The sequence below is a fragment of the Pezoporus wallicus genome, unplaced genomic scaffold (assembly GCF_028554395.1).
Source record: "Pezoporus wallicus isolate ANWC-B61680 ecotype Strahan unplaced genomic scaffold, APGP_CSIRO_Pwel_v1 contig_7227, whole genome shotgun sequence".
Classification (NCBI taxonomy): domain Eukaryota; kingdom Metazoa; phylum Chordata; class Aves; order Psittaciformes; family Psittacidae; genus Pezoporus; species Pezoporus wallicus.
The window spans coordinates 1,229,584-1,243,518 of NW_026637191.1; the positions used below are offsets into that span (position 1 = coordinate 1,229,584).

Consider the following 13,935-nt stretch of genomic DNA (forward strand, 5'->3'; position numbering starts at 1 on the left):
CAGGGAAATATAACCCCCATTTTCAAGAAGGGGAAAATAGATGACCCGGGGAATTACAGACCAGTCAGTCTCACCTCTGTGCCCTGCAAAACCTTGAAGCAGATTCTCTTAGAAGGCATGCTAAGGCACATGAATATCAACAAGGTGCTTGGTGACAGTCAGCATGGCTTCACTAAAGGGAAATCCTGCCTGACCAATTTGGTGGCCTTCTGTGATGGGGCTACAGAACTGATAGACTGGGGTAGAGAAGTATATGTCATCTACCTGGACTTGTGCAAAGCGTTCGACACTGTCCCAGACAACATCTTTGTCTCTAAATTGGAGAGACATCAATTTGATGGATGGACCACTTGGTGGATAAAGAACTGGCTGGATGGCCACATGCAAAGAGTCCGGCTGGAGACCAGTAACGAGTGGTGTCCCTTAGGGATCGATGTTGCGACTGGTCTTGTTTAACATCTTCATCGCTGACATGGACAGTGGGATTGAGTGCTCCCTCAGCAAGTTTGCCAATGACACCAAGCTGTATGGTTCAGTTGATATGCTGGAGGGAAGGAATGCTATCCAGAGGGACCTTGACATGCTTATGAGGCGGGCTGATGCCAACCTCATGAAATTTAACCATGCCACGTGCAAGGTCCTACACCTGGGTCAGAGCAATCCCAGGCACAGCTACAGGTTGGGCAAAGAAGAGATTCAGAGCAGCCCTGCAGAGAAGGACTTGGGGATGCTGGTCGATGAGAAAATGAGCATGAGCCGGTAGTGTGCGCTCACAGCCCGGAAGGCCAACCGTATCCTGGGCTGCATCAAAAGGAGCGTGACCAGCAGGTCAAAGGAAGTGATCCTGCCCCTCTACTCTGCTCTTGTGAGACCTCACTTGGAGTATTGTGTGCAGTTCTGGTGTCCTCTACATAAAAAGGACATGGAACTGTTGGAACAAGTCCAGAGAAGGGCCATGAGGATGATCAGGGGACTGAAGCACCTCCCGTATGAAGACAGGCTGATAAAGTTGGGGCTGTTCATCCTGGAGAAGAGAAGGCTGCGTGGAGACCTCATAGCAGCCTTCCGGTGTCTGAAGGGGGCCTATAAGGATGCTGGGTGGGATTCTTCATTAGAGACTGTAGTGACAGGACAAGGGGCAACGGGTTGAAACTTAAACAGGGGAAGTTTAGATTGGATATAAGGAGGAAACCACTGTTAGTGTGGTGAGGCACTGGAATGGGTTGGCCAGGGAAGTTGTGAATGCTCCATCCCTGGCGGTGTTCAAGACCAGGTTGGACAAAGCCTTGAGTGGCATGGTTTAGTTTGAGGTGTCCCTGCCCATGGCAGGGGGGTTGGAACTAGATGATCTTAAGGTCCTTTCCAACCCTAACTATTCTATGATTCTATGGTTCCATATTTCATCAGCAAAGCATTATTTTTTTTTTATTGTTCGCAAATTAAGCAGTCGGTCTTTTGTGTCCCTACATTGGATGGCTTAGCCTGTGAACTCACTTTTAAGCCTCCTTAATCCCTACATATAGGCTAACTAAGGCATGTACCCATTTTTTCTCACAAAATCAGATGTATGCATACTCATTGCCAGCTTTAGACATAATACAAAGTCAATTACTCAGAGATCTATTGCAGCTTCTGGAGCTCACAGAGTGTCTCCCTACATCTTTCCAGCACACAGATTCAAGGGGATCCATTTATCTGCTCTAGAAAAGGAGAAAGAGGCTGTCGTAGTTTACACCCAGTCAGGCAACTCGTTCACTCACTCCTCCCCCTTTTTTCCCTCCCCCTACTCTCAGGGGGACGGAGAGGAGAATCAGAAGAATGCAGCTCCCACAGGTTGGGATAAGAACAGTTTAGTAACTAAGGTATAACACAAATCACTACTGCTACCACCAATAATAACAATGATGAAGGAAATAACAAGGGAACAGAATACAACACCTCAGCACCAGCCAACCGATAACTTGCCCCCCCCAGCCCAACCAAGCACTGACCTATACCTCCTCCAACCCTGCCGTCCTCTAGCCCTTCCGGGTAACTCTCCGTTACCTCCTGGGCATGGCGTGCTGTGGTATGGAATACCTCTTCGGTCAGTTTGGGTCAGGTGTCCTGTCTCTGCTTCCTCCTGGCTTCCCCCTCCTCCTTGGCAGAGCATGAGGCTCAGAAAGTCCTTGGCCAAACCAAAACATCATTGTTATCAGCTCTGTTCCCAGGCCGAAAGTCAAAACACAGCACTGCACCAGCTACCAAGAAGGAGAAAAATGACTGCTACTGCTGAACCCAGGACAGAGGCAGAAAGCCCATAGTTTTTCTACGGGTTGGGGTTCTGTTAACATCTGGACCTGGTTCCCGCTGTAGGATTTCAGCTTAATTGATTTAACTATTTGCAATGCAAAAGTATGTATTTCTCTGCTCATAACCATCCAAAAAGTGATCTTTATTGCCCTAAAAATCCCCCTAATGGGGAATAATGAAACCACTGGTGGCACCTGGATGGAGGGCATCGCTGTCTCACAGTAAAACAGTCTGACTCCTATGCAAGTGTCCTGATACTGCATGTTACCCATGGCAAAGACCTCGCTCTTCTCTGTGGTAGAGGGATTCAGGGTTTGTTTTAATCTCAAGGTTTAAGAAGCAAAAGAAAGCTGAAGATTTCAAAATCCCTCCGTGTGTTATCTGAACAACTATAAGATGATGAAGAAGCTGAGGGTTTAATGTCAGAACAGTGCTTAGTAACAGTTAATTATTATTAATTTAAACATTTAATTAAAAATTGTTTTCTAAAATTTGAACACTCAGAGGAAGCTGGACGTTGGTCCTCCTGTCTTTTGGCAGCAGACAAAAAAGAAGTTAATTTTGGTTTATTTGAGTTTATTAACTGGCTCGATGTGACAAGGTATCTCCAGGTAATGCAGATCTACCTTGTCGTGTTGTTGTGCCATTCTTTACTGCACCTGCTTTGTTTTCTGGAACAAGCTGTTCTCTTGAAAATGCTTATTCTGAGACAGTTTAGGAAAAGGACTGTGTTTGTACTACATGAAAATTAAATTTATCTACCAAAGAACACAGTTGTTTAGTAAGCGATACAGATAGATTGTTCTAATTGTCCAAAAGCTGCATTGCATCTCTGTATCAACAGGTGGGAAATTCAATGTTCTTGAGTCTTGTTAGTATCTGGCACAGCATTATGTTCCCTAGGTTACGATAAGAGCTGGGTTGAAACAAAACCACCTGTAGTGAGTTACCATAAAAATTAACATTTTTGAAGTATTTTTTCCTTTTTGTGTTAAAAAACAAAAATAAAGTTCCCTTGTCCTTTTCATTGAATGAATACTTTACTATTTTCTATTATTTGGCATTTTACTTCCATTTTCTTTGCATTTTTTGTATTTTTCTCCCTTCTTTTAGAAGTGGTTAAATTGAATTACAGATTAGGATCTTATTGACAAACACTAGAGAGCAAGAGACTGACAAGTATAAGCAGAAAAGAAGCTGTAACACTCATGGGCAAAATCAAAAGAGTTTCAAAACCTGGCAAAAGTTCAGATGTACGGCTTATAAAATCTGTGTTGAGCACTGAAGTCTTACAGTTTGTCCTTTCACATAGCACAGGCTGCTGGAGTTCTAATGAATATAGGATGGAGCAAAACAGGTTTAGAAAATCAGAATGACAGACTGGAGAATTCACTGGTGACTTTGCTAGATTGTTTCAGTAATAAATTAAATGCTGCTGGCTAAAGGAAACAAACTGATGCATAGTTGCATCCAGGCTGGGGATCAAACTGAATATTTCAGAAAAGCCCTGGAAATGTTTGTTTGGAAGTCTGATGGAGGTGAGAAAACAAGCACCAGTGGGATGCAAATGGGCAAACACTACCCAGTTTTGTACCAAAGGCTGGACTGCTTGGTTTGTGGACTAAAGCTAGGTCTCAGGCACAGAAACACAGACATCTGAAACTTTCTGGTTATGTATAGACCCCTCCTCTGGCACATATCATTTGTCAGTGAAATATTTAAGTCCAGTCTCAGATACCTGAGAGTCCCACACCAGCCTAGTTCTACGTCCTGGTGAAGTTTGCCTGGGGGTTGCTGCCTCAGTCACATCACTACAGGATGAAGGTGCTGCCCTCCGCCTGCACCTGCAAACTGCAGTTTAGAGATGTCTCTGGGAGAACCTTGCTCATTGAGATGGTGCTTGGCATGCAGCAAGGTGACTCAGACATCTTTGTGAGCAGCCAGGCTACAGAGGCTTTCTTCTCACCCCGCACAACATGGTCACTGAGCTATGCTGTGGCAGAGGTAAAGTTCTTCTGGCTAATGGCTGGGCTGATCTTACGTGACAGCTGCCACCTCAGCTGCCTGCAACTCTGCACCTGCTTCTTGGTGGCCACTGGCCTTTCTTTCCTCCCATATCTTGACAGTGATGCACCTCCTGAACACCATGGCCCTGGCAGGCTGGCGCAGGAGCTGTTTCCCAGAACAGCTGGATGGAGTCATGTGGTACCTGGCCCTCTGCTTGGAGAAGAGATGCCTCAACCACTTCTTCATTGGTAACGAGCTTGTGTGTGAGGAGATCACCTTGCCCCAAGCCTTGCAAACAGTTGTACCACTTAACCTCCTGCAGCACCTGTTACATGATCCAGCTGCCCACAAGCGGGCAATGCGTGAGCTCCAGGAGCTGCAAGATCTGCTTTCAGTACAGCATTCCTACAGGCACTGAAAGCAGCCTTCCTGCACAGGGTTGTGTTTGCAGAGTTCACAGCCGAGGGCGGATGAACACCTCATACAGGAGGGAAATGAAGGACAGAATTGTGAGACAAGGTGTTGTTTTCACATATTGGGGATGGGGCTTTGCAGTATTAAGGCTTTGCAATATTAAAACTTTGTAATATTGGGGCTGGGGCATCAAGGCGCTGGCTTCGAGCTCCTTGAGCGTGGCATGTTGCTACTGCCTCCAGGCCTGGGCACAGGCCTGGCTGCCTCCCAGCTGCCTCATCCCCTCTCCTGCCTGTACCCAGCTTCGTGGGGCTCCCTTGCTTGCTCCCCACACCGCCACCTCCCTCCCTGCCTCCCTCCCTGCTTCCCTCCTTCCTTCTGAGTCCCTCCTTTCTTCTGAGCCCCACTGAATTTCTTCTCTCTCCTGCAGACCATGGCTGTCACAAACTTCCTTGTGTGGGTTCTGCAACATCTCATTTTGAACTTGCATGTGTTCACTGGTGAGCCGGATGAACCCGCACATGACCCCACGCATCAGCATTTGGAGCAGCTGAGCCAGGAGATGGCTTGGCTGCTGCAGGAGGTGTAGCAAGAGTGCAAGGACCAGAGGAGCAAGGAACAGAGCCATGTGGCCTGGACAACCCTGCTCTTTGGTGCCTTGCAGTACTGGCAATTCTGGGCGATTGCCTCACCCTAGAACATGTTGCCCAAGGAAGGCTCTGTCCAATCTGGCCTCAAGCACTTCACTTTGCAACCTAAGTGAATTTTTAGAAATTTTGCTTTGAGGCTTGAAGAAATGAGATTTTTAATTGCACTCCAAATTCAGTTTTAAGCAATTCTGTTTTCAAAATAACTATGAAATCTAAACCTAAAATTATAACGGTTTTCCTTGGAATAGCTAGGGGTGCTCCTTCGCAATGTTGGTATAAATTTCATGAAAAACATAAGCATGAAGTATAAAGCCAGGGTTTCTGATTGTTATGTTTTCATTTCTTTCACTAATAAAGTACAGAAGAGTAACGTCAAATTTGTAAAAAAGAGAGTTTCTCAAGGACTTGAATGGAAAATGGATTTAGAGTTTAGCATCATTCTACAGGAACATACACTGTAAGAAATTGGTGGGAATATATTCACAACTGACGCTTCTCATCAGAGTAAAAAAAAAGGCCTACAAAATTAACTCTGGAACTTCTCAGGAAATTTATTTCTTTATTTGGCCAACAAACCACAAATAATATTGATAAAAATATAGGCAAAAACTTTATTAATTTTTCAACTATTTAGCATAAGTTGTGATGTACGAACAGATCCTTAGAGTCCCTTCAGACAGTTGTGCTTCACTGGTATTTCACACTTTCCTGTTTGATCTACATTTTCTAAAATTCAAACAGCAGATAAGCAGGACTATACTGGCCAATGCTATGCCATACAGATATCTAAATGTAACATCTTGGTAGGATTTTTTTCATTTTTTTCAAGTAAATGCAATTGGATCATAAGTAATAAAATAGCTATTGAATTGGTTGCAAGATTATTCTTACAGAGCACTTCCTAAACAGCAGAAGAGAAAACCCAATAACAACAGAAGCTACATCACCAGCTGAGGAATAACATAAGAGGAGAAAGAATTGATTTTTTTGGCAGTGAATGAGAGGTGGAAGATAAGAATGACAGTTTCGAAAAAACATGGGGCAGAAGAGCAATTTCAAAAAAAAACATGGGGCAGAAGAGCAAATCCAGGATAACTGCATGATTATGTTGTAACAGGGAAGAGTGAAAATCTTATCTCTGTAACAAGAACGTGACTAGCAGAATTATTCTCAGATTTTCACCCTAAATAATGTAATTTTGCCTTCTTTGCTTTTATTATTAGATATATATCTTCTAAGATGATCATAATCATTGTGGAAAGCTTGTTGTATTACAAAGAACAGAAAGACAAAGCAGAAACAGAGTATAGGGTTTTGGTCATCGAAAATCAGGCACTAGCTAAATGTATTACATGTCATGTAATATATGCTTTCCTGCTAGAAGTCCTAATTAATGTATTTATGGGCAATGTATCTATTCCCCACTGAAAAATCCCTTTCTCCTTTGGTTTCTTGACATTGTGGGTAACAGCAGCACCATATGATGTTTTATATAGAAGTTCCCATGTGAACAAATATAAAGGAAGTCAAGTCAAAAAAAGTCAGGACAGCAGATTTTAATGGTCTTTATGCTACTGAAAAAACAATATTGTTCTTGTGTCTTCCTGAGTTATGTACACACCAAGTCATACATATTTATGTGTAGGTGTTCAGAGATGGATGTCTACATAAATTTAGCTACTGCAATCATCATCCCCATATACCTTCCAATACCTAAACAGGGCCTACAAAAAAAGCAGGAGAGGGACTTTTGACATGAGCAGGGAGAGATAGGACAAGGGGGAATGGCTTTAAACTGAAAAAGAGGTGATTTAAGTTCGATGTTAGAAAAAAGTTCTTCCTTGTGAGGGCGGTGAAACACTGGCACAGGTTTCCCAGAGAAGCTGTAGCTGCCCAAACCCCAGGAGTGTTCAAGATCAGGTTGGAGAGTGTCATGAGCCTAGAGATGGAAACAAGGGGGAAATTGTGTCAGAAGTGGGACCATGAATGAAGACACTTGAGAGCTACCAGTGTAATATGTCAGGTGTGTATTTTTTGCATTACCTTCTAAATGTATTAAAACATTAATTTCCAGCTCTGCTGAACTCCCAAAAGGATCTGCATATTGAAATAGCTCAGGTGTTCATACCCTTCTCATGCAAATTCAGTTTGAAATTAACTTGTGCAAAATCTTGTATTTGTCTTTTTCGTACTTGCTGTTGCCAGACCTTTAGTTTTAATTAGCACAGGCTGGGATAAACCAACTGGAGGATACTCTGTCTGTGAACAGGTTATCAGTCAGTAGTCATCATCCAGCATGACAGCTCACCTCTGCTGATGTTTTATCACACTGGCAATAGTCTGGAGAACACAGCTCAAAGGCTCATTTCAGGAGGAAGTCATAAAATTCACAGCCTCCACCACTTTGAATGAAAATGAGCTGAGAAGGTGAGAAGAAAGAAAGCTCTCCTTCAAGTTGCAGAGGCAATTCCAGTTTCAAATGCTGTTACAAGGATTAAGATTGTGATGCTGCTTAGCAGCATCTAAGATACAGTCCTCTGTGGATATATTCACTGTGATCTTCAACAGTTGGGCTGCTGTAATACAGAAACCTAACACGTCTTTTTTTTACAGGTATTTTCTTCTTCTGATCATCTTCCTAAAATGCTGTGGGGTTTCTTGGTATTCCTAAAATAGATTTCTCTGCTGTGCTTTATATTCAACTTGAAAGACAGCAACAGTGTTTTTGTTTCCCCCATCACTAAAAAGTTATGAGCAATAAGAGAGTTCATGTTTGCTGCATCCAGCAGTCCACTTGCATATACAATGCTATCGTTGACCTGCACTCACCTCCCTCATTTCTCACCTTAGCCAGAAGATGCTCCCCACAGGTGCCCAGAGCAGCACTCCTCAAATAACAGGGCTGGCAATGCTCCATTTTTGTGTTGTGCATCATCTGAAAGTTATCACACCCAATCTGCACTGTTTCTATTGTTTACATTTATGTTTTGCAGCAGGGTTTTCACAAGAATTTTGATGGAGGTGGTCTGTGTGTATAGGGATATTTTGAATGTAAGCTCTATATCTGAAGAAATGCTCCAGTAGAATTGAAATCTGAAATTTTGCTACCAATCAAACAGTGCTTCTCTTTTTTTTTTTACTATTCTGAGTTTATCTAGAGTAATGTTTGCCATTCTTTACTGCACCTACTTTGTTTTCTGGAAACACCTGCATCTCTTGAAAATGCTTATTCTGAGGCAGTTTAGGAAAAGAACTCTGTTTGAACTACATGAAAATTAAATTTATTTGCCAAAGTACACAGTTGTTTAGTAAGTGATACAGATACAGGTTTCTAAACCTGAACGATATACCTCGACAGTGACCACCTTCCCTGTTCAAGAGAGTCCATTCCCTCTGGGAGCTTTCCCCTGTGCAAAGATGCCGACAAATCTCATGTGTAACATGCAAGACCAGCCACTGGGGTGGGCAGCACCATTGATTGCTGGAGTCCCCCAGGAGGATGACACTGTCTGCTACCTGCTTGTGTGCCTGAAGCCCCTCCGTGGGCATACCTTCTGCCTGCAGCTGTGCACCATGGCAAATGAGTCCTGTGTCCGTGTGGAGCTGGAGTGCACATGCACTATAGAAGAGACGGTGAGGCACATGCTCTGCTTCTTCTATGACCCCCAGGAGGAGCTGAGGAAGAATCAGCTGCCCAGTCTCCTACCCACCCTCTGCACCAGCTCCTATCTAGATGTGCAGAAAACTTCCTACTGGTTCCAGAATTTGGTGAGGGAAAGCAAGGAGAATGTGTGTCCTTTATGTTTATGTTACTACCTTTTGAATGTGCTGCCTTCCAGCCTGCTCCTTCTGCAAAGTGCCAATTACAGGTGTCTCTAGAAGAGCCCTGCTCATTGAGATGATGTTTGGTGTGCAGCAAGGTGACTCAGACATCTTCATGAGCAGCCAGCCTAGAGGGGCTATTTTCACACCAAGCACAGCATGGATATTGAGCTGCACTGTGGCAGAGGTGAAGTTATTCTGGTGGATGTTCAAACAGACCCCAGACGAAAACTTGCTCAACTGCCTGCAACTCTGCACCCGCATGCTGATGGGCACAGGCTTTTCCAGCTATATCTTGAAGACAGTGGTAATGCACCTCCTGACCACCACACCTGTCAGGCTGGCGCAGGACTGGGTGACATTATGCGGTACCTGCGCTGCTTCTTGGAGAGAAATGCCTCAACTACTTATTTGATAAGGAGAATACTCCTGAGGAGATCATCTTGCCCACCAGCCTTACAAAGAGCCAAGCCACTCTGCCTCTTCCAGCATCTGGCACAGGATCCAGCTTCACACAAGCAGGCAATGTGTGAGGTTGAAGAACTGCAAGATCAGCTTACAACACAGCTCTTCTTCTACAGGCACTGAAAGTGGTCCTCATGCATAGAGCTGTGTTTGCGGGGTTCACAGCCGAGAACAGATGAAGACCATCTCATACAAGAGAGAAATAAATAACAGTATTATTTAATAAGTGATACAAGTAGATTGTTGTTCTAATTATCCAAAAGCTGCATTGCATCTCTGTACCAATAGGTGGGAAACTCAGTGTTCTTGAGTCTTGTTAGTATCTGGCACAGCATTATGTTCTCTAGGTTACGATAAGAGCTGGGTTAAAAACAAACCACCTGTAATGAGTTACCATAAAAATTAACATTTCAAAATCTGTTTTCTTCATTCTGTTAAAAAGGAAAAGTTTCATTATCATGTTCATTTAAAGCATTTAATGAATAGTTGTTGTGGTTTAAACCCAGTCTGGCAACTTGTTCACTCACTCCCAGTGAGTGGTGGTGGGCTGACAGCAATCGAGGCCCCCCCCCCCCCCCCCCCCCCCCCCCCGGGGCTCTCCCCTTCCCTGCTCCCGGAGGAACAGGGAGGAGGATCAAAAGAGTGTAACTCCTATGAGATGAGACAAGAACAGTCCAGCAACCAATGTACAACACAAATCACCACCGCTACTACCAACGACAACAGTGATAAGAGAAAATAATGATACCACCGGCCAAGAAACGAGTCCCACCCGGAAGCCCGTGTCCTTCCAGGTAACTCCCAGTTACCCCCCACCCTGGGCATGACGTGCTGTGGTATGGAATACCTCTTTGGCTAGCCTGGGTCAGGCGCCCTGTCTCTGCTTCCTCCCGGCTTCCCCTCCTCCCTGGCAGAGCATGAGCCTCACAAAGTCCTTGGTCAGGGTAAACATCACTTAGCAACAACCGAAAACATCGGTTTCACCACCATTGCTCCCAGGCTGGAAGTCAAAACACAGCACTGCACCAGCTACCACGAAGGAGAAACTTGACTGCTACTGCTGAACCCAGGACAATAGTTTATTAATATTATTTTCTATTATCTGGTATTTTACTCCCTTTTTCTTTGTTGTTTTTTTTTTTATTTTTCCCTCTGTTTTCTCCTTTTTGCTGCTTATTATTCCAATGAAACAATAAGAATGAGAAATGAAAGCAAAATTTGTTTTTTTTTGTAAACCATTTAATAAATGTAAACACCCTCTCTCCTGGAAAACTGGCCTTAGAGTGCTTATTCTAGCCCTTTCCTTCTCTTCTTTGCCACTTTTAGGGCTCACACTGCCAGAGAGGTCTCAACAAGTCCATCTCCTGCCTTTGGTTACACTCTGTCTTCCATTCTCCAGCTTGCTCGTACAGGGATTTCCTCAAGCTTTGCTTCAATGTCAAGTCCGTGCTGAGCTGCAGATACATCCCCACTCCACAAAATACAATGTGAATCTGTCATTATAAACAGCAGGGTAAATACTTCCTGAGTAGCCTTACGACAAAAGTATATCATTAGGACCAAAGAATATTGGTGTTTCAGCTCCACTGTCACCTGGTGCTGTGCTTTGTGATGATTTTAGGAGCTCCTGAATGGTGCTAAAGTGGAGAGACCAGCATTAGGATAACATGAGGGCTACTTACTATAATTAGAGCTAGTTTGACTGTAAGCAGTGTCTACTTGTGCTGACTGTGGAGGAGCATCCAGTTGCCTAAGTATTGTCCTGTATATTCCCACCTACCAAAAAGCTTCCCCAGGAACCAGAAACCTCACTGCTACCTTTAAGGTCTCATGGCCATCACTATATTGCAGTTGTTATGTTCAAACCTGACACTGACACCCAGCAGCTTCTAAAGGAATATATATTTTCCAAACCATGGTGTCTCACTGAGCACCCAGGTTCCAGCTCAGCCTTTAGGTTCTGCTTTGTTACGGGGAGCACTGATTGAACACTCAGAGCAAGCTGGACATTGGTCCTCCTGTCTTTTGACAGCAGACAAAAACGAAGTTAATTTTGGTTTATTTGAGTTTATTTGCTGGCTTGATGTGACAAGGTATCTCCAGGTAATGCAGATCTACCTTGCCATTTTGTTGTGCCTGTTCTCGCCATTGATGCTTCACCATTTCAACTCAACACTCAGCATCTGAGCTACTGCCATCACCAAGGGACAGCAGCTAGGTTTTTCCTGACACTTCAAGATCCACAAATTCATTGCTGATTAAGAGTGATAGCTTCTCACCCAGGCTTTACTGCACTGAATCATGGCACTATTTTCTGAGTACCAGATTTATCAGAAAGGCACATAATGTGTTAAATCGTTACAACACGTTTTGCCTGTTTGGAGGAACTGGAGTTCTAATGAAGATTAAAATGAAGTTCTGACTCAGAGTGCAATAAATATACAATGTGAATTACATACCCTTAAATTTAATTTACTTACCCATAGGCTGAATATCCTCACAAATGTAAGAAATACGGCAAAACAATTATTCTAATTAAAAGGAAATATTTGATTAAGCTAATTTACATTTAAGTCCAGTCTCACATACCTCACAGTCTCACACCAGCTTGTCTATTAGGAGAGAAAATCAAAGTAGTTAAATTGAATTATAGATTAGGATCTTGTTGACAAACACTAGAGAGCAAGAGACTGACAGGTATAAGCAGAAAAGAAGCTGTAAAAGTCTCATGGGCAAAATCAAAAGAGTTTCAAAACCTGGCAAAAGTTCAGATGTACGGCTTATAAAATCTGTGTTGAGCACTGAAGTCTTACAGTTTGTCCTTTCACATAGCACAGGCTGCTGGAGCTCTAATGAATATAGGATGGAGCAAAACAGGTTTGGAAAAGCAAAATAACAGACTGGAGAATTCACTGGTGACTTTGCTAAATTGTTCCAATAATAAATTAAATGCTACTGGCTTAAGGAAACAAGCTGATACATAGTTGCATCCAGGCTGGGGATCAAACTGAATATTTCAGAAGAGCCCTGGAAATGTCTGTTGGGCTGGTGGAGGTGAGATAATAAACTCGCTGAGTGTCCAAGCACCAGTGGGATGCAAATGGGCAAACACTACTCAGTTTTGGACCAAAGGTTGAACTGCACAGTTTGTGAACTAAAGGTAGGTCTCAGGCACAGAAACACAGACATCTGAATTTTTCTGATGATGTATAGCCCCACTCTCTGTACATATCATTAGTCTGTCAGTAATCTGTACAGTGCCACCAGACCAAGCAACAAGAAAGCCTTTTATGTGCCGAGAAAATGAAGCACAAAGCATACCTGCATACCACAGAGCTACGTGCCTTTTGAATAGCTGCCACTGATAGCATGGGATCATCACAGAATCATAGAATGATTTGGGTTGGAAGGGATCTTAAAGATATCTGAAAGTATCTAACAGGGGCCATAAATAAAGTAGTGAATACATCCCAAAAATCCCAATCCTGGGAAGTCCTCCTGCAATTGCTGATGGGTGACCAAGGAGAGACTCCAACCTTGCCAGTGTTCAGTATTTTGTATTTTGTAGGTCTCTGGTACTGACAGGGTGATACAGCTCCCCCCAAACATAGTGTAAGCTTCTTCTATGCTCTGTCTTTCCCATCTGAGTTGATTTGTATGCTGTCCTTCATCACATCTCACTGCATAAAACATTAATCTACCGAGAGGAAAAAGAGATGCAGCACCTCCAGTGGATAACTACTTTATTCAGGGCATGGATTTTGCTGAGCTTCAGGTTCCTACAGGGAAATGAAATGCCTTACAAGAAGCATCTTATGAAAGATACTGGAAAACTGACTAAAATGGCCAGCATTTGTGCAAGGGCAACTGGAAGATAAATAGTGCAGTATTCTTTTTTTATTTGGCAACCAGAACCTTGAATGTTCCTCTTGAATATTGTGCTGCAGTGAAAGAGGTGAGGAAGGAAGGGAATTACAGCATTTCAAATTGTAAGAAAAGCAGACAGAAGAAATTAACTAGGAGTCTATAATCAACCCTACTGATAGAGCTCACTTGCAGTTAACGCAGCTGTATTTACTTTATAGATCTCAAGCAAGGCCATGAAAGAACACTCGCAAGAGCTCTGATGGGTACTTTTGGACCATGCATTGCTGTCTCAACGTCAGATTATACAGAAATACTAATAACTGGGATTCTTCAGCCTTCACAGAACTGCACAGAAACAGCTTGTCAAAATTCAATTCATTAAATATCATGGCCTTACCATCTCAGTGTAACTCACTCC

The 13,935-nt window shown here is 43.3% G+C and overlaps 1 pseudogene; it reads left to right on the forward strand.

The window, feature by feature from the left end:
* The first annotated feature begins 8,780 nt into the window (after window positions 1-8,780).
* LOC130596352 (inositol 1,4,5-trisphosphate receptor-interacting protein-like 1) lies at window positions 8,781-9,773 on the forward strand (annotated as a pseudogene).
* The last annotated feature ends 4,162 nt before the right edge of the window (window positions 9,774-13,935 follow it).